At 42.7% G+C, this 21,836-nt stretch overlaps 1 pseudogene; it reads right to left on the reverse strand.

Moving 5' to 3' along the window:
* Window positions 1-15,271: 15,271 nt before the first annotated feature.
* LOC135230652 (serine/threonine-protein kinase MARK2-like) lies at window positions 15,272-20,574 on the reverse strand (annotated as a pseudogene).
* Between the last annotated feature and the right edge of the window lie 1,262 nt (window positions 20,575-21,836).

Raw genomic sequence — 21,836 nt, forward strand, 5'->3', positions numbered from 1 at the left:
CTTGGACCAAGAACATCAGACCTTCTCAAAGATCCTTATCCTGATTAGACTCTGCACCACTGACCCTGGCAGTTGTAGGTCAGGCTTCTCATTCTCACCTTTGTCTTGCAGGGTTCTCAATTCCTCTAAATGAGGGTCAAAAAAATAGATTTATCTAGGGATCTTCAGTACTGGATTACCAGCAGGTCTCCTGTCAGTCCACCCAGCTTCAGAGTTTGCCTTCATATTTTTTTTTTTTTAACCCCATCAGTGTTTGTTTTAGTCCTCGATTTCTTAATAACCTATTGAAGTTCTCCACCCTGCTGAATAGAATCCTTTGACTCCTCCCTTTCCCTTTCCCCTCTGTTGTTCCAGTTGTAAACTTCTTTGCTATCTTCAGCGTAAGTCTTTCTTTTGGCAAGCTTGACCCAGTGTCAGGATCCTTTCTGAAACTTGCTTTTTCTCTCATTTTAAATTCTCTTTTGATAGGATTATTAGGATAGCGGCTGTAGCTCAGACCGGACAGAATCCAAGCTTGGTCCAATGTCAGGATCTGCCCCAACACTTTCTTTTCCTTTTTTTTTTTTGTAAATTAAAAATGTATTCTTTTTTAATATTATACGATATATCTAATTTTCCATTTTAATCAGTTTTAAGTGTACTATTCAGTGGCATTAAATAGATTCAATGTTGTAGAAGCATTACCACTTGTTGTTGACAAAATTTTTTTATCACCCAAATTGGAAACTCTGTACTCATTCAGAATAACTTCCCCTTATTCTTTTCCCCAGTCCTGGTATCCTCTAATCTACTTTCTGTCTCTATGAATTGGCCTGTTCTAGTTTGTGGGTTTAGATACTTCATATACGCTTACTTTACTTGCTATGTTTTCAGAATCTATCAATATTATGGATCAGAATTTCATACCTTTTTTGGCTGAATAACATGCCATTGTATGCATATACCACATTTTGTGTACCCATTCATCTGTTAATGGACACTTGAGTTTATACCTTTTGGCTATTGTGAATAATGAATATTGGTTTACAAGTTACTCTTGAGTTGCTGTTTTCAATTCCTTTGGTATATACACATAGGAGTAGAAGCGGTGGGTCTCGTGATAATTGTTTACCTTTCTGATTAAGCACCAGTGTGTTTTCCATAGCAGCTGCACCATTTTACATTTCCCCCAGCAATGTACGAGTGTTCAAACTTAGCTACATTCTCCACACTTATTTTTCATTTTTGAAAATGATTGTTATATCCAGCCTATTAGGTATGAAGTAGTATCTCATTTTGGTTTTGATTTGTATTTTGCTAAGGACTAATCATGTTTATCACCATGTCTTACGATTCTTGGTTATTCGTATACCTTCTTTAGAGAAATATCTATTCAAGTCCTTTGCTCATTTTTAAATTGGTGGTTGGTCTTCTTGTTCTTGAGTTTTCAGAATTCTTTACATATTCGGGATCTTATATCCGTATGAGTTATATGACTTGCAAATATTTTCTCCTATTTTATAAAAAAATTTTATAGGTCATCTTTTTGATTTCTTGATGTCTTTTTTTTTCCTTCTTTCTTTTAAAACAACTTTTTTAACCTTTTTGTTTGTAAAAATATACAGAACAAATCATTTGTCAATTCAGCATCTTCACACATACAATGCATTGATACCAATTACATCAATCATATTGTGCAACTGTCACCAGTATCTACTGCCAAATTTTCTATCACCATAGTGCTTCCTAAACAATGATGGACAAAATTTGTAATTTCAATGTAATGCAATTTTTCGATTTTTTATTTTGTTGTTTATATTTTTTGTGTCATATGTAAATACATATTGCCAAATCCTTATAGTTTCTTCTAAGAGTGTTATGACATTAGCTGTCATATTTCGTTCATGAATCACTTTGAGTTATTTTTGGATAGTGGGAAGAACAAGTCAAACTTCATTCTCTTCCATGTGGAATTCCAGTTATCTTTGTACCATTCGTTAAAGAGACTCTTCTTCCCACCACTGAATGGATTTGGCATCCTTATTGAAAATGAATTGACCTGACCATATATGAATGGGTTTATTTGTAGAGTGTCCATTCCATTCAGTTATTCTATATGTCTATTCATATGCCAATATCACACACTTCGATTACTGCAGCTTTGCAGTTGTTTTGAAATTGGGTAGTATAACTTCGATCCCTGTGTTTGAAGATTATTTTGGGTATTCAGGATCCCTAGCAATTCAAGATGAGCTTAAGTTGTGGCTTTTCAATTTCTATAAAAATGGCTTTTGGAATTTTCATTGGGATTACACTGAATCTGTAGATTAATTTAGTAGGATTGTCGTTTTGAGAATATTAAGTCTTCCATTCCATAAACACGGTCTTTCCATTTATTTAGGTCTTCTTGAATTTGTTTCAGCAATATTTTGTAGTTTTGCCTCCTAAGTTAAATTTAGTCTTAAGGATTCCCTTTTTTAGATGCTATGGGAAAAAGAATGTTTCTTTTTTGATTGTTGTGTGTGCTTGAGTTTATTTTCCTTGAAATTTGTTAAGCTTCTTACATTTGTAGATTTACATCTATAATCAAATTTTGGAACTTTTCAGTCCTTATTTCTTCAAGTGTGATTTTTGTCACTTTCTCTCCCTTTTCTCCTTCTGGGGTACCAGTACTGGTCATCTTGTGTCTAGCAGGTCTCATAGGCTTTGTTTACTTTTCTTCTTCTTTCATTTTGCTCTTGAGACTCAGCAGTTTCAACTGCCCTTTTTTCAACTTTGCTGATTGTTTCTCGTGCCTGCTGAAATCTTTGCATCCTCTAGTGAGTTTTTATTTCAGTGTCTGTATTTTTGAGCTCCTGAATTTTTGTTTGGTTTCTTTTTATACTTTCTCTTGATTAATATTCTCATTTTCTTTCATACATTGCTTTCCATATGGCCTTTATTTATTTCGCCATGCTTTCCTTTGGCTCTATAGGCATATTTAAGACAGTTTTTTCGAAGTCTTTCTCTAGTAAGTCTGATGTGTGGACTTGAATATTTTGTCAATTTATTTTGTTCCTTAGAATAGAACAAATTTTGTTTTTCTCGTATGTGTTATGATTTTTTTTTTAACTGGACATTTTAATATATAAAGTAGCATTTTCTGTTCCCGGTAAGCGATAATTCTTTGTAGTAGTCCATCTGTATCTCCAACATCTGGGGCAGCAGTTTGCTCTGTAAGCTCAGTTCTCTGGTAGATTTAAGAACTGTTGTTGCTTTTCAGCTTTTCTCTTGTTTTGAAGCTGCAAGAGACATCCAAGCTGATCTCATAGTAGAATGGAAGCTGGAAATCTCCAACTAGTGTTTTTACAGTGATTTTATTAAATGCCAGGAGCTAAAAAATACACAGAAAATACAAACAAATCAAAATAAAACCCACATCCACCTCTCCCAATCTGTGAAGATTGACTCTATGCTGGGGCACTCCTTCAACACTTAAAGAGTGAGGTGAAAGCATAGGTCTGTCTCAGGTCATTTCTGCATATAACTTTTGCTCTAGATGTGTGTAGCCTGCTAAATTTTCCCAAACACATAGTTGCTTTTGAATTCCTGATTTTCCAAAGAAATACTTCCCAGTTTTGGACTCCAGGCCTTAGGCAATCTACTGTATGTTTTGACCGTAACATTTAGCTGCAGCCATCTATGGGTTGTTAGTTTCTCTTGCCATCCTTCTTTACAAATGCCTGCCACCCTACCAGCCTGACTTGTAAGTTAGGTAAAACAGAGACAAAGTCCTTGCACCAGTACTTCAGGTATCCTCCAGAAAGATTAGAACAGACATACACAATAATCTTCTCTACTCCAACTGGAGCCAGGAACCAGGGTCCCATGCTGGAATCACAAGCAACTGCTGCTGCTGCTGTAAGACAACCGCTTAGCTGGGGAGGGAATGGGGCAAGGGCAAGTAAAGATGCCACAAAGATTTCTTACCTTTTTGAAGTCATCTTTTCCTTGATTCAGCATTTGCTGGGTTGATGCAAACTGGTGCTGTTTTCCAAGGTTCTCACAAGGCAGTAACAGTTTCTAGGGTTTTTTTTTTTCTTTTTTTTTTCTATGATGGGACAAGAGCTTGAAACAGTCTATCTCACCACCTTAGTGAACTTTCCCACTTGATGCATTTTAACTTTGTCCTTTGATAGGGCTCTGAATGAGAGACAGGAAGTCAGCAGACCAGAATCCAAACGTGCCCACCTTCACAGCTAGGATCACTGACAAGACCCAGCAGAGCTCATCCAACCTCCACAGACTATCCCCCAAACTAAAAATCATTTATGTTTTTGTCACTTTGTCATTTCTTTTTCTTTTTTTGGTACTTATTTTTTCTAGTTTATATATTCTTATTCTCATTTAATTTTTTATTTGCTTGTTGCTAGTTGCTGTTGAGTAGATCAAAACTCACAGCAATCCCAATGTGCAAAGTAGAACTGCTCCATAGGGTTTTCAAGGTTGTGACCTTTTAGAAGCAGCAACCAGGCCTTACTTTCGAGATGTCACTGGGTGAGTCTGAACTGCTAACCTTTCAGCTAGTAGTCCAGGGCTTAACGATTTGTGCCACCCAGGGACCTAGTTTTTAATTTAATCATAGTTTTTACCACTTGGAATCCTATCCTGCGACTAGTTGACCCTAAGCTTAGCAAGACTTAAACCAAGTCCAAGATGATGCAAGGCCCTCTCAGCCTTCTCTTCTGAGGAGGAGACCCATGTGGGAGGCTACCAGATCCTCAAAACCCTCTGTAAGGCTACCCTCACCAAGGTGAAATTGGCTAGGCCCATCCTCACTGAGGATAAGGTAGTGGTAAGGTCATTAGGAAGTTCCAGGAACCTCCTCCAGCATTCACAGACGATCCCAAGAGGTAAACATTATGAAGGCTTTCAATCATGCCTTCCCTTCCTTTATTCTGCCCTAGAACTCTTCCAGTGAAAAACTACGACGAATCCCCAGTTGGATGTGTGGAGCCTAGAAGTCGTCTTGTATTTGTTGGCAAGTGGATCCCTGCCTTTTGGTGGAAACAACCTTCATGGAGCTGTGAGAGTGTGTACTGTAAAATTGTTTGAAATCATCAGGAATGAGAAAACACTCTATATAGTGATGGAGTATGCGTGTGCAGGGGAGGTGTTTCATTACACGACAGCTCCTGGCAGGATGAGGGAAAAAGAGGCTCAAGCCATCAAATTCCACCAGATAGTATCAGCAGTGTAGTAGTGTCACAACAGCGGTATGGTTTAGAGAGACCTGAAAAGAGAAAACCTGCTATTGGATATGGAAATGAACAGCAAACTTGCAGACTTTCATTTTGGAAATGAATTCATCCTGGCCAATGAGCTGTAGACCTTCTGTGGCAATCCACCTCCCTTTATTCTGCCCTAGAACTCTTCCAGGGAGAAAACTATGACGGACCTCCAGTGGATGTGTGGAGCCTGGGAGTCATCTTGTATTTGGTGGTGAGTGGATCCCTGCCTTTTGGTAGAAACGCCTTCAGGTATGTTTGTGCAATGTGAGCATCTGGTGAACAAAATTTTCATTCATGACCCCAGCAAGAAAGGCACATTAGAGGAGATTCTGAGACATCCATGGGTGATGGTGGGCCATGAAGATTAAAAGTAAATGCTGTACATGGAGCCACTCCCAGATTACAGTGACCCCCAGCGGATTAAGGTGATGGTCCACATGTATTACACATGGGAAGAAATTCAATACTCATTGCTGATCCCAAAGTACAGTGATGTGATGGCCACCTATCTGCTCCTGGGTCACAAAACATCTGAGACAGAGGGCATACCAGCACTCTGGGACATCAGCCTTCAGTTGATCTTCAACTCATGAGGTGCAGTGTACCCTCAGTGCTAACCCAAGCAGAGGAGTTACAACAAGCCTGCCATTCCCACCTGTGATTCCTCCTCCAATTATGCCAAAAATAAGTGGTCTGAGGAGGACCAGGAGTCAGGGCAGAAGAGAAGCAGCACAACGACACATCTGTCAGCTCTCTACCCATGCTAGAGAGGAAGAACACCACCCCTCTTGCCCTCTGTGAACAGCAACGTCTTCACCAGCAAACAGGGAAGTGGCAATTCCACACCTTTAGTGAAGACTACCCTTGCCCAGGGCAATATCCACAATGGTTTGGACGGTCTATCTGATTCAGGATCAGGGGCCTCCATGGCATCTGCTTCTACCTCCGTGTCCCCACCCCAGTCCCATATGCACCATGAATCCAGGACAGACTCGGTGCAGCCCAACCAGGACTCTGGAATGTGCTCCAAGGTAAGCAACAGTGACGTGCTGCAGTTCCCAGGACGTCTCTGAGACTTCCTCCTCATCCCACACCATCGGCAGCAGTGATGGAGCCCAGAGGAAACCAGCTTCCTCCAGGGAATATCAAAACTATGCTCCTTGCATGCGGAGAAGCTGCAAGAGATGCCTGACCAGCCGAGTTTGCCTCAGATTGGGACCCCAGCCTCTCCCTCTGTCAGCAGCCAGGGATGGCAGGGGGCCACTGAGATGTTCTTCAACTTTACTTACAGAAATACACGTTTTGGTTTGCCACTTCAGCCCCAAATGTTTCTAACTCACTACAAGTGGCAAGAAGGAAAAGGGGGAGATTTGGGCAGCGATCAGGAACTCGATATGGGGGCCCACACATTCAGTAGGACAGTCGATTGGGAAGATGACTCTGGACAGCCTTAAGTGACTAGAACTCAATATTTAGAATGCCTCTGCATCACTCTCGAAAGTCCTTGCTCTTTGTTGATCTGCAGCCTATATTTTTCACAATGTAAATCCTGCCAACAATGTATGCCTTACAACTACTGGCCTATTTTTCTACTGATTATAATGATCTCTCTCCCCCTCCAGTACAAGCCCCTTTTATTGAGGCACAGATAAATCTCACTAACCAAGTGGCCGAGGGTAATGTTCACTAATCAACACAGTCAAGGAAGGCAATGAATACAGCATAATATTAGGTGGGCCAAAAGCATGTCTAAAAAACAGGAACTACAACTAGCTTGGAAGTTCTTCCCTAACCTAACCTCACACTGTCAAAACACAAGTTTTTTTTTTTTTTAATAACACTCAATATTTGCAGCTTCTATAAATTGTTATTCTGGCTATGCCCACAGTAATTAATCATGGCTCCTGGGGGTTACAGCAAAGAAGCTTCTCATGAAAAATATACTTAATCCCTGGAGTTACTCAAGCACTCTTTGTACAGGAGAGTCTAACCAAAATTGACAAATGCTTGCTTACAATATTTGTTGGGCCTACCAAAACCATTAATATGGAAATGGAGATATTTGTTGGAAATTGATGCCCAATGTTACTCTTCTGGGGCATCCTTAAAAAATATAGATACCACACCATACAGGAGCTAGAGCCAACCATGAAAAGCTGAGAACCAAAGTCAACTTGGGCAAAATATATTGGCATGCCACCTCCAAGGCTGTTAAAGTTAAATCAATGGCTGTGCTAGAAAAATTTCTTCAAGGATGGAGATGATAGAGCAGGTGGTCCCCACTGAAAACAATAAGCAGGGACAGAAAAGGATCAAATGCATAATGCAATTGCTGTCTATTCTCAAAATACCCAGGTCCATCTGAAATGATCCCATGCTGAGTTCCCCCTAGTCCAGGATCTAATTTGAGGACTAAACTAGCACAGGTTTTCACAAACCACACAGAACACCTGAAAATCCTATGGAAACACATCAATGCCATTTAATATTGACAACTGGCAAGAAACTCAGCCACCAGTGCACACCAATCAGAACAGGGAGGAACATACAATCACTAACCAGCCCAAATTTGCCTATGACATTAGCCACAGCGCTGCATGAGATGATCAATCTCTGTTTAGCTTGCTCTGGCAATGTAATTTTAGCACACAGACTATAACTTCCCTCTCCTGGCCAGCCTCCTCCATAAATCTCACATATGACCGTAGTTCCTTAACCATTTACATCTTTCAAGAGGCTAGTCTCACATTAATAAATGCACAATGATGGGCTGAACCCATGACCAATTCGTTGACCCAGATACTGAAAACAAGGCTGAGAATTTACAGCTTTTTTGGCTATAACATTATATACTCCTACTACCACCACCTGGAATTGTAGTAAGCCACACAAACTTACCTTTATAGGGAGACAGAAAACACAGGCAGTAGAGTCAGCCTAGAAAATATCAGTTGCCATCCAGGGTATTCTGACCATGGCGATCCTATGTGTGTTGGAGTACAACTGTGCTCCGGGGGGATTTCCACGGCTGATTCTTAAGCAGAGTCTTTGATATGACACCAAAGGATGAGCAACAAAAGAAAGGTAAAGGTAAGTTGGACTTTGACAAAATGAAAAACGCTTGTGCATCAAAGAACATTATCAAGTAAGTGAAAAGACAACAGACAGAACGGGAGAAAGTATTTGGCAACTATTTGGGGGATAAGGGTTCAAAATCCAAAATACATAAAATATCTAAAGAGGTCCTCAAAGTGACCAATAAAAAGGACAATTTCAAAATGGGCAGAGAGCTCTGGTTCCCAGATCCTCCCACTTCAGACCGCTCTCCTCCTCCCACACGCACCTAACTTGCTGTGATCCTGGCCCCAGGAGTCACTGCTCCTCTCCCCGCCCCCGACAGGCGCCGCCCCCTCACCCAACGGCCCCCGCAGACCCTCCCCCGCCACGAAACCCTGAGGTGCGCGCGGGCGCGGGCGCGGGCGCGGGCGCGGGCGCGGGCGCGGGCGCGGGCGCGGGCGCGGGCGCGGGCGCGGGCGCGGGCGCGGGCGCGGGCGCGGGCGCGGGCGCGGGCGCGGGCGCGGGCGCGGGCGCGGGCGCGGGGGAAGGGGGCGGTGGGTCTGCCGTTGCAATTGGTCCAGGAAGCGAGCGGAGGGCGGGGAACAGGCGCTGGGCGTCGGGCCTGTCTGGCCGTGGCTCTAGCCTTTCCCGGCTGCCCTGAGCGGGGAGGAGAGGGCCCCGTCCGGAGGGCGGGCGTGGCCTGGACTCCAGGACCTCCTCTCAGCCTCCGGGCTCGCGATCCGGCCTTTTGACTCAGGACCCTCCAGCTGACCTTGGAGGTTTTGGCCGCCCCACCCATAGTTCACTGGAGCTGGAGGCCTGCGGGGCTGGCGGGCTCCTCAAAGCACCAGACTCCAGGCTTTGCTGAGTGGTCAGCGGGAATTCCCTAGGCCTGGGAAGAGGGTGACTACAGACGCTCGCGCCCCTTTCTCCTACCTCTGCTTTTGCCCTGGCACCCAAGTCAGGACCTCAAAGCTGGCCCGGGTGAGGTTCTGCCGGGATAAGTGATGTCAGACTTGGAAAGCAGGATGGCGAGAGTTCCTCACATGTACTTTGGACATGTTACCAGAAGGGACCAGTCATTGGAGAAGGACATCATGCTTGGGTAGGTAGAGAGTCAGCGAAAAAGGGAAAGACACACCATGAGATGGATTGACAGGGGCTGCAACAGTGGGCTCAAACATAACAAGGATTGTGAGGATGGCGCAGGACTGGGAAGTGTTCTTCGTTCTGTTACATATAGAGTCACTATGAGCCAGAATGGATTCTAAGGCACCCAACAACAACGTTAGTGTCCATCAATTTCTGGACTCTTGTTCATTCCTTGATCTACTTGATTATCCTTACATCAATACAACACTTTCTTCATTACTGCAGCATTACAGAAAATTTTCAAAAATTTTTGTTTTTCCCAAGGTTGGTTTGCATATAGTGCCCTGGTGCCAAAGTGGTTAAGAGCTCTGCAGGTAATCACCCGCTAATCTTTGGAAACCCTACAGGGCAGTTCTACTTTGTCCTATAGGGTCCCGGTGAGTAGAAACTGAGTCAATGGCAACAGGTTTAGTTGGGTTTGGGTTTGCATATCCACAAAGCCTACATCTACCTTCATACTTAATGATGAAAGACTAAATACTTTGCCCAGTGTAAAGGGGGAAATGAAAACATGCAACTCAGTAAGCCAGGTGCAATGTGAGAACAGTAGCCACTATGCCTGGACACTCCTGAGTGGTCTATTGGAGCAAGAAAGACCAATGCAGTGGAAAGTATTTTAGAAGACAATGTTCAGCCCCCTGAATACACAACCGGGTAGGGAGACCTTCCTTAAAAGTCACTTGCATAAAAGTCACGTTCAACATCGAAATTTGTTGTTGCTGTTGTTAGGTGCCATCAGGTCAGTTCCCACTAATACGGACCCTGTGTTCAACAGAATGAAACACTGCTTGGTCCTGTGCCAACCTCGTAATGGTTGTTATGCTTGAGCCCATTTTTGCAGCCACTGTGTCAGTGTGTCTCACCGAGGGCCTTCCTCTTTTTCGCTGACCCTCTACCAAGCATAATGCCCTTTTTCAAGGATGGTCCCTTCTGATAACATGTCCAAAGTATGTGAGAGAAGTCTCGCCATCTTTGCTTCTAAGGAGCATTTTGGTTGTACTTCTTCTAAGAATGATTTGTTTGTTCTTCTGGCAGTCCATGCTATATTCAATATTCTTGGCCAACGCCATAATTCTAAGGCATGAATTCCTCTTCGGTCTTCCTTATTCATTGTCCAGCTCTCACATGCATATGAGGCGATTGAAAACACAGTGGCTTGGGTCAGGCACACCTTAGTCCTCAAAGTGACATCTTTGCTGTTTTTTTTAACACTTTAAAGAGGTCTTTTGCAGTAGATTTGCCCAATGCAATGCACATTTGTTTCCTTGACTGCTGCTTCCATGGACATTGATTGTGGATTCAGTAAAATGAAATCCTTGACAACTTCGTTATTTTCTCCATTTACCATAATGTCGCTTATTGGTCCATTTGTGAAGATTTTTGTTTTCTTTATGTTGAGGTATAATCCATACTGAAGGCTGTAGTGTTTGATCTTCGTCAGCAAGTGCTTCAAGTCCTCTTCACTTTCAGCAAGTAGGGTTGTGTCATCCGCATATCACAGGTTGTTAATGAGCCTTTCACCAGTCCTGATGCACTGTTCTTCATATAGTCCAGCTTCTTGGATTATTTCCTTAGCATACAGATTGAATAAGTATGGTGAAAGAATACAACTCTGACACACACCTTTCGTGACTTTAAACCATGCAGTATCCCCTCGTTCTGTTCCAATGACTGCCTCTTGATCTATGTATAGATTCCTTATGAGCACAATCAAGTATTCTGAAATTCCCAGTCTTTGAAATGTTATCCATAATTTGTTGTGATGCACAGAGTCAAATGCCTTTGCATAGTCAATAAAACACAGGTAAACATCTTTATGATATTCTCTGCTTTCAGCCAAGATCCGTACAACATCAGCAGTGATATCCCTTGTTCCACGTCCTCTTCTGAATCTGGCTTGAATTTCTGGCAGCTCTTTGTCAATGTACTGCTGCAACCGCTTCTGAATGACCTTCAGCAGAATTTTACTTGTGTGTGATATTAATGGTTATTGTTCAATAATTTCTGCATTCTGTTGGATCACCTTTTTTTGGAATGGGCATAAATAAGGATCTCTTCCAGTCAGTTGGCCAGGTAGCTGTCTTCCAAATTTTTTGGTATAGATGAGAGAGCGCTTCCAGTGCTGCATCCATTTGTTGAAACATCTCAACTGGTATTCCATCAGTTCCTGGAGTCTTGTTTTTTGCCAGTGCCTTTAGTGCACCTTGGACCTCTTGGGAACCATCAGTTCTTGATCATATGCTACCTCCTGAAATGGTTGAACGTCAACCAATTCATTTTGGTACAGTGACTCTGTTTTCTTTCCATCTTCTTTTGATGCTTCCTGCATTGTTTTAATATTTTCCCCCTATAATCCTTCAATATTGCAACTTGAGGCTCGAATTTTTTCTTCAGTTCTTTCAACTTGAGAAATGCCGAGCATGTTCTTCCCTTTTGGTTTTCTATCTCCAGTTCTTCTCACATTTCATGATAATACTTTGTCTTCTGGAGGTGCCCTATGAAATCTTCTCTTCAGCTCTTTGACTTCATTTCTTCCTTTTGCTTTAGCTACTCAACATTCAAGAACAAGTTTAATGGTTTCTTCTGACATCCATTTTGGTCTTTTCGTTCTTTCCTGTCTTTTTTAATGACCTTTTGCTTTCTTCCTGTATAATGTCCTTGATGTCATCCCACAACTCGTCTGGTCTTCGGTCATTAGTGTTCAATGCATCAAATCTATTCCTGAAATGGTCTCTAAATTCAGGTGGGATATACTCAAGGTCGTACTTTGGCTCTTGTGGACTTGTTCTAATTTTCTTCAGCTTCGAGATGTTTCAGAAATAGACTACAGGCCTTTCTTTTAAGGCATCTCTGGGTGGAGTTGAACCAGCAACTTTTTGGTTTGCTGTTGAGCTCATTGACCGTTTGCATCCCAAGGGACACCAGAAGGAGCTTGATGGCCCTGTTAGTGAATCAAATTGCTTCCCCTATCACAAGCTTCCCCTCCTCTGACCCTGAACAGATAAAGTTGGGAGTGTCTGTTTTGTTTTGAAGAAATGTTTGCTTCACATGTGCTAGAGGGGACCTGAGTGAACCTGAGAGCAGAGATGTGGTAGAGATGCTAAAACCCTGAGAGGCCAAGCCCTGCTCAGTGACATTTCAGTGGGGGAACCAGCTTCATGGAGCCCGCCGAGGATGTTGTAGAAGATCTGCTAAGTGGGATCTCACCCAGATATACATGTTGTGGTGCACACATGGCATGCAGGCCAAGAAGACTGTCTGGGTTGATAACTGGTAGAACTACTCTGTGTTCTAGTCTTGGACTCTCTTTAATATTTCTTACAATTTTGATTTGGTTTTTACAAATTCCCTTAAGTTCTGCTTATCTGGAAATGACCTAATTTGACATCGTATTTGAAAGACAGATTTGCTCTATATGTAATTCTTGGCTGGCAGTGTTCTTCCTTCAAGGCTTTATATATGTCACCCCATTGCCTTGTTGCCTGCATGGTTTCTGCTGAGTAGTCAGAGTTTATTCTTACTGGTTCTCATTTGTAGGTGACTTTTGGTTTATCTGTAGCCACCCGCAACATTCTTTGTCTTTGGTTTTGGCAAGTTTGATTATGATATGTGTTGGTGACTTTCTTTTGGGGTCTACTCTATATGGGGTTCATTGAGCTTCTTGGATAGATATTTTCTCATCTTTTATGATATCAGGGAAGTTGTCTGCCAGCAAATCTTGAACAATTCTGTATTTTCTGTTATCCCCCATTCTGGTACTATGATCACTTGTAAGTTTTTCCTCTTGATAGTGCCCCACATAATTCTTAGGCTTTCTTCGTTTTTTTTTTAATTCTTTTTTTCTGATTTTTCCTTAAATAAATTGATGTCAAGATAAATTTATCTTCAGTCTCACTAATTCTGACTTTCATTGTCTCAATTCTGTTCCTATGATGTTCTATTGAGTTGTCTAATTCTAAAATTTTATTGTTAATTTTTTGGATTTCTAGTTGCTGTCCCTGTGATTTCTATCATCCTGTTAATTTTGTTCTCCTGTTCTTGTATTGTCTTCCTGAATTCCTCTGTTGCTTTGTCTGTGTGCTCCTTGGCTCGATCTGAGTTTTGATTGATCTCTTTCTCTTGGAGAGCTCTGTATATTAGCCTTTTTAATTCTTTCTCAGGTGATTTCATTTCCTTATGTTCCTCCAGAAGGTTTCCTGGTTCTTTATTTTGGACGCTTGCTGGAGCCATCTTGACCTACTTCTTTATGTGATTGTTATTAAGTTATTATAGTTATTTATTGTGTGTTTGTTTACCATGTCCTTTTGGTTTTGTTTTGATTTTCCCAGGTAGGCTGGGTGTGTGAGCTACTTTGTTGGCGTCTTTGAAGGTCTCACATCACGTCTCCAGGTGGTCAGAGCAGCTACTAGGTATGTAAGCCCAGGAGTCTGTTCACTTTTCTTGTGGGAGTGGGCATAGGTGTCCAGACTGTTGTTCATCAAGTCTGTGGTGCAGACTCTCGCCTACAGTCCTAGATGGGCAGGACTGCATAGGGGTGTTCGGAGCAAGCACAGGTTTCTGACTGCAGGAGGGGGCTATGTGCAGAGCAAGACAGGGTGCTGCTGGCTCCTCTTGGGTGCCTAGGTGGCGGGCATGTTCCTGTCCCCTAGAGTGCATAGTGTGGAGGGGAGGGTATTGCAGCTCATCCTTGGGTACCCAGGGCTGCTGGCTGGAGGGACTGGGAGGCACCTCTTATTCTCAGACCCCTGTTGTGGGAAGTTAGATAGAGTGGTGGTACCACCAGCCCTCAGACCCCTGGTGTGGGTGGTTGAAGCACCTGCTTAGTGTGTAGGGTGGTATGAAATGTCACAAATTTGCAGCTCCACCTTGGCTGCCATTGTTGAAAATGTGCTTCAGGTGTATGCCCTGCTGTTTTATGGTAATGAGGGCATGTGGTGTTGAACCGGCCAACATAGTTATGGGCAAGTGTGAAGGGTGCTGTAAATCCGTGGACCCCCTATGCCAGTGGCTGGGCAAAGTGGCTGTGAGACTGGTGTGGGAGCAGAGAGCCCTAAGTTCCCAGCATAGGGGGTGTGGCATTTTTTAGCATTGTGGGATTGGTGTCAGAGAGGAGTGGGGTTGGGGGTGAATAAGGGGAAGGAATCACTTCTTCTCTGTGAAACTCCGGGAGGGGGAGGGGTTGTTTTGCCCCAGTGCACTAGGTTAGAGGCTTGCCCTTAACTGTTACAGGTCTGGTGTCATTCCTACTGGGCTCTAGAGGCATTTGCAGATGAGCTGCTGCTTGGCTACACCCGCTGTGATGACGCTTGTCTTTAAATGTTGTTCCTCGTCTCAGCCTGTGTGAGCTACACTGACTTAGCTAACGGGGCACTGGCAATCTTGCTATCGGTACTTCTCTGCTGCTTTTGGATTGTCTAACCTTCCCCCTGCTGCTCAGTTCGATTCTTCAGCTTTGTCTTTGATGATTACGGTGCCTAGATTGTCGTATATAATTGATTCACTTGTTTTTTTGGGTCTTTGTTCTAAGAGGAACAACAGGCAGTGTCTGACTATTCCATCATCTTGGCTGCACTCCCCTGGGAGTGTCTGTTGTGGTTTGAAGGAATGTTTTCTTCACGTGTGGTAGAAGGGACCTGCATGAACCTGAGAGAAAAGATGTGGTGGAGATGCTCAAACCTGGAAAGGCCAAGCCATTCTCAGTGAAGTTTACGGGGAAGAACTAGCTCCATGAACCCTGATGAGATGATGTGGATGATCTGCCAAGTGCAGGATGCCAGTAGCTGTGAGTGGAATCTCACCCAGACATACATGCTGCTGTGCACACATGGCACACAGGTCAAGAGGACTTTGTGCAGTGGAGGTTGAAGGTGTGCACAAGAGTGGTGGAGCCACTGGTTGGTGATTTTTCAACAAGATTCGAGTGAAGAGAATTTCAGGCACCTCTGTGGCCTTTAAGAACTTTGCCTCCCAAAATTACCAAGGAGCTTAACCTATGAACTTCTCTTTTCTCCTAGGCAGCTGCTGGCACCATGTTAAAGTACAAGTTCCCTGGAAAATTTTGAGGCAGTGCTATCGAAGGCTTCAGACGTGCCTGAAATTCTCTTCAGTTTCACCCCATTGAGAGTCTGCTGAGGCAGTGTGCACACCTCCATCCTCCACTGAATGAAGTCTTCCTGTCCTGGTGTGCCATTCAAACATAGCAGCATGTATTTGTGGGTGAGATCCCACTCACAGCCATTGGCATCCAGCACTCAGCAGATCTCCTGCCTCATCTCCTTGGGTTCCATGGAGCTGATGATCTTCATCTTCCACGTAAACTTGAGAGAGTGAGGTTTGGCCTCTCAGGGTTTGAGCATCGTCTCTACAGCTTTGCTCTCAGATACCTTCGGGTCCTTTTTGACACACATCAAACAAAGATACCTTCTCCTGATCTTAAAGAACCTCCCAGTGGCCCCCTGCTGGCCCTGGCTGCTTACGAAGGGAGAGGCTGGGGTCACAGCCTGGGGCATTTTCGGCTGGTCAGGTACCTCCTGCACCCGCTCATTATTTAATGAGCTTAATTTTAACACTCCCTGGGAGAAACTGGTTCCCTCTGGGGCTCCACTACTCTTGTCGATGGTGTGGGCTGAGGAGGAGCCACAGAAAGACATTGGGGGGCTGTGCTGGGCTGTGGCACCTCACTGTTTCTCACGTTGGCACACAGTCCAGAGGTCTGGTTGGGCTGTGCTTAGGCTGTCCTGGATTCCTGGTGCAGGTGGGACATGGCCATTAGATAGACCGTTCAAAGAATTGTGGATGTAGTAATCATAGGTGGGAATGGCAGTCTTAGTGGAACTACACTGTTTGGGTTTAGCACAGGTGGTAGGATGCACCTCATGGGGTGAGGAAGAAGTGTGGCTATTGGTGCAATGGGCTGCAGCTTGGGGTTCCAGGGTGCTGCTGTGGCTCTCCATCTCAGATGTGTTGTGACCCAGAAGCAGATAGGTGGCCATCACATCATTGTACTTTTGGTTCAACAGGGAGTCATGAATCTCTTCCTGTGCGTAACCCATGTTCACCATCACCTCAATGCACCAGGGGTCATCATAGTCTGGGAGTGGCTGGACATATAGCCTGTTTTTCTTTATGGCCCACCTTCACCCATAGATGTCCTGGGATCTCCTCTAATGTGGCTCTCTTTCTTGGGTCACGAATGAAAATTTTGCTGAGCAGTTATTAACACTGTGTAGACATGTGGAAAGGAATATCATATTGTCCCTCCAGTACCTGCTCTCACAGCTTCAATAAGGTCTTTCCACCAAAAGGCAGAGATGCACTTACCATGAAGTACAGGATGACTCCCAGGCTCCACACATCCCCTGGGGGTCTGTCATACTTTTCTCCCTGAAAGAGTATAAGGGGAACTTATACTCTTGTAAGGGAATAAGGGGGACTGCCACAGAAGATATCCAGCTTGTTTCCCATGGTGAATTCAGTTCCAAAGCCAAAGTCTGCAAGTTTGATGTTCATTTCCTCATCCAATAGCAGGCTTGCTGTTCTCAGATCCCTATGAACAATACCCTTGTTGTGACAATACTACATCACCAACACTATTTAGTGAAATTTTCTTTGGGCCTCTTTTTCACTCATCAAACCATGAATCACTAGGTGATAAAACATGTCCCCTCCACTTGCATATTCCATCACTATATTGAGGGTATTCTCATTCTCTAGCACTTGAAACAGCTTTACAATATTTGGATGATGGAGAGCCTTCATAATTTTTATTTTTTGGTATAGTTTCTGGAGGTTGGAGGATGTCTGTTGGATCTTGTCAGCTGTTTTAATCAGTACCTCTTTGCCAGTGTTGATGTGCTGGGCCAACTTGGCCCTGGCAAATGTCCCATTGCCAATGGTTCTGAGGAGGTGGTAATGTCCCACATGGGTTTCCTTCTCAGCAGAGAAGGCTAAGTGGCTCCATAGCATGTTGGATGTGCAGTTAAGGCCTAGTGGGCTTTGGGATAAGAGATGTCCTTGTGGTAGTATTAAAAATGGAAAAGTGATGACTAAAAACCTAATGAAATATGGAAAAAATGAGAAAAACAAGTTAAAATGTAATAAAAAAGATAAAAGGAGAAAAAATTAAAACTTTAAAAGAAAAAACTTGTGAAAGCTAAAAACATAACTAGAAAAAATCAAATAGATCGAATGAAAGTGACCAAAATAAAAGAATAAAAATAAAATGAAAACTCAGTAATCAGAAAAATAATAATCTACAAGTTTGAAGTGATGTAAAACAAAAGAGGTAAGGAAAATTAAAACAAGAAAATTAATAAAATGGGAAATTTAAAAATATATTGAAAAGATAGAAAAACAAAAGAACTGAATGAAAAAGGATATACAAGAGAAAAATATAGAAATGAAAAGAATAAATTAAAAAGGAATAATATGACAAAACTAAAAAATAAAGAAAAAGATTAAATGTGAATATCAAAGAATACAGAAATGAGAAAAAATGGTAAATGGAAAATAAAGCAATAAAGAAAAGGATAAAGAAAAAAGATAAAAACATAAGATATATATGAAAAAGGTAAATGAGAACAGCAAAAGGAGGAAATGGAAAATTAAGATTAAAATGGCAAAAGGTAAAAAACTGTAAGCAAGATAAATGCTATATATATAAACACAAAACAATAAATAAAGGGTCAAGAAAAAGGCAATAAACAATTAAAAAAGGATAAGAGCAGATATAAAATGACGAAAGTAAAATAATAGTAAAATGATAAAGAAAAAATACATACATAGAAAAAGTAAAATGAAAAATTGAGGAAAGAAAGGGAAAGGAAAATAAATGAAAAAATAACAAAGGAATGAAGGAAAATGAGGAAAAGTAGAAACAGAAAAGAGTAAGGACAAAATAAGAAAAGCTAATAATGAAATAGACACAAACCCCACAATTTGAAGAGAATACAAGCTAAGTTCGATCACAGTCTCTCAGGTCGCTGAAACAGCTTCCTGAGCTAGAAGGACCACAAATTTAGGTTTCCAGGGACTTTTTTTTTTTTTTTTATACAGGGGCTTGGAGCTCCAAACAATTGACTGTTTATGAGGTTGCCGCAAGAAATGGACCAGTCAAGACTGGGGATAATTCACTGTGCCTTCACTTTTTGGTCTCAAAAATACCCATTTTTTCAAAAAGAAAAATGTGTGTGTGTGTGTATTGTATATAGGGAGAGAATTCCACAGAGCTTTTCTTTCTTTTTTTTTATTGATTTTCATATTTTTTATTGTGTTGAAAATATACCTAACAAAACATGCCATTTCAACAATTTCTACATGTACGTTTCAGTTAATTGATTATATTATTCAAGTTGTGCAAGCATTCTCGCTGTTATTTTCCAAATCATTCCACTACCTTTAACAGAAACTCAGTGCCCCTAATCAAAAACTCTTCCTTTTCCCCTCCTTGTCGCCCCTGGTAACCACTAATAACCTTTGTCTTGTGTATATTTGCTCATGTCCTGAATTATTTTGCTCAGGTTGATGTTTTCAGGCTTCATGTTTTTGTATACATCAGGACTTCATTTTTTGCGGGGTGGGGGTGGGGGGTCTGTGATATTCTATTGGGAGTCCCTGGCTTGCAGCAACAGTTAAGTGCTCATCTACTAGGTTTCAGGTTCAAACCCACCCAGAGGCTTCTCACAAGACAGGCCCAGTGATCTGCTTCTGAAAAGTCACAGCCTTGAAAACCCTATGGAGCAGTTCTACTCCATTGTGTGTATGTAGAAGATTTTGTGTGTTCATCTCTTGGTGGACATTTTGGTTTCCATCTTTTGCCTATTGTGAAAAGTGCTACAGTGAATATTGTTGTACAGATTTCTGTTTACCTCCCTACCCTCACTTCTTCTGGAATTGGGATTGCTGGGTTGTATGGTAGTTCTAAGTTCAGTCTTTTGAGGAAATACCAAACTGTTATCCATAGTTGCTGTTGTGTTGTTAGGTGCTGTCGAGTTGATTCTAACTCATAGTGACCCTAGGTACAACAGAACGAAACACTGGCCAGTCCTGTGCCATCCTTATAATCGTCGCTACGTTTGAGCCTGTTGTCGTAGCCACTGTGTCCATCTATCTTGTTGAGGGTCTTCCTCTTTTTCACTGACCCTCTACTTTACCAAGTGTCTTAGTTATCTAGTGCTTCTATAACAAATATTACAAGTAGATGGCTTTACCAAACAAATTTATTCTCTCACAGTCTAGGAGACTAGAAATCCAAATTCAGGGCACCAGCTCCCTAGAAATGCCTTCGTTCTCTGTTGCTTCTGGGGAAGGCCCTTGTCATCAATCTTCTCCTGGTCTAGGAGCTTCTCAGCACAGTGACCCTGGGTCCAAAGGTTGTGCTCTGCTCCTGGCACCTCTTTCCTGATGGTATGAGGTCCCTGTATCTCTCTGATTGCTTCTCTCTCTGTTTATGTCTTGGGATATAAAAGGTGATGCAGGCCACATCCCAGGGAAACTCCCCTTACATAGGATCAGGGTTGTGACCTGAGTAAAGGTGTTGCATCCTTTACAATTCAATCCATGACATTCCAGCCTCTGTCCCTCAAAAATCATGTCCTCACAACATGTAAAACACTTTCACCCCACCATATCATCCCAAAAGTCTTAAGTCAAGTCCAAATTCTATCCTGGGGAAAATTTTTCTTCATCTGTGAAATCTAGAATACAAGTTATCTGCTTCCAAGTAGAATGGTGGAAGAGGCACAAGGTAGATATTTCCATTACAAATGGTAGAAACTGGAGAGAATGAGGGGATAACGAGCATCAAGAACAATTCACGTTAGCTCTCAAGGCTTGAAAATAACCCTCTGTTTTCTCAGACCACCTGGACAACGGCCCTGTCCTCCAGACTCCGAGTGGTGGCCACACTTTCTGGATTCTGGACAGAGGCTCCTCAGCCCTAGATTTCAGCTCTACCTTCCAGGCCCACTGAGACGGCAATTCTGCTCCATCAGCTTTGGGCTGCTCCATTCTCCTAGTCCATCTTAGTGGCAGCTTCACCTGCTGTCCTTGACAGGCCCCATTCTTCTGCCCTTTGGGCGCAGCAGCCCTGCCCCCTCACCTTTGGGCTGTGGATCCATCCCCACCCTTCAGCAAAATTTTACTTGCATGTGATATTAATATTGTTTGATAATTTCCACATTCGGTTGGATCACCATTCTTTGGAATGGGCACAAATATGGATCTCTTCCAGTCAGTGGGCCAGGTAGCTGTCTTTCAAATTTCTTGGCAGAAGAGCAAGTACCTCCAGTGCTGCATCCATTTTGTTCAAACATCTCGGTTGGTATTCTGTCAATTTGTAGAGCCTTGTTTTTCACCAAGGTCTTCAGTACAACCTGTGTTTCAGCCCATTGTTGATGCCACTGTGTCAGTCCCTCTTGCTGAGGGTCTTCCTCTTTTTTGCTGACCTTCTACTTTACCAAACATGATGTCCTTCTCCAAGGATTGGTCCTTCCTGGTAACCTGTCCAAAGTAAGTGAGGCAAAGTCTTTCTATCCTCCCCTTTAAGGAGCATTCTGGCTGTACGACATATTTGTCCATTCTGGCAGTCCATGGTATATTCAGTATTCTTCACCATAATTGAGGCCTCTGTAAAGACTTAAAGGATCCCTGGTGGTGCAGTAGTTAAGCATTCAGCTGCTAACCAAAATGTTCGCAGTTTGAATCCATCAGCCCCTCCATTGTGATAAGATGTGATAGTTTGCTTTCATAAAGATTAAAGCCTTGGATACTGTGTGGGGCAGTTCTCCTCTGTTCTATGGCATCCTTATAAGTTGGAATCGACTAGACAGCAATGGGTAAAGGCTTTTAATCTGTGAGATTAAAATAAGAGTAAGAGAAACTAAGCTCACATTCTGGCCAGTCCAAATTGGAACCTGAAGCCAAGCCACCCCTACTGGAGCAATGTGTGGGAGAGGAAGCCAAGGCTTGGTTGAGTTTGAATTCGGGTGTGGATCTGGAGGCTGACCTGAAATTAGATTCAGTGGGTGTGGAGGCACAGCCACCAGTCAGAGTGGGGGCATATGGAAGTCAGTTTATTAATGGAATGTTAGCATATGTCCATCTCACAGTGGGTCCAGTGGGCCCCCAAACTCATTCTGTAGTGATTTCCCCAGTTCCAGAATGTGTAATTGGAATAGACATAGTCAACATCTGGCAGAACCCACACACTAGATCCCTGACATGTGGAGTAAGGACTATTATGGTGGGAAAGGCTAAGTGGGAGCCATTAGAACTGGCCCTACCTAGGAAAATAGTAAACCAAAAGCAATACTGCATTCCTGGAAGGATTGTGATTACTGCCACCATCAAGGACTTGAAGGATGCAGGAGTGTTGATTCC

The sequence above is a fragment of the Loxodonta africana genome, chromosome 3 (assembly GCF_030014295.1).
Source record: "Loxodonta africana isolate mLoxAfr1 chromosome 3, mLoxAfr1.hap2, whole genome shotgun sequence".
Lineage (NCBI taxonomy): Eukaryota > Metazoa > Chordata > Mammalia > Proboscidea > Elephantidae > Loxodonta > Loxodonta africana.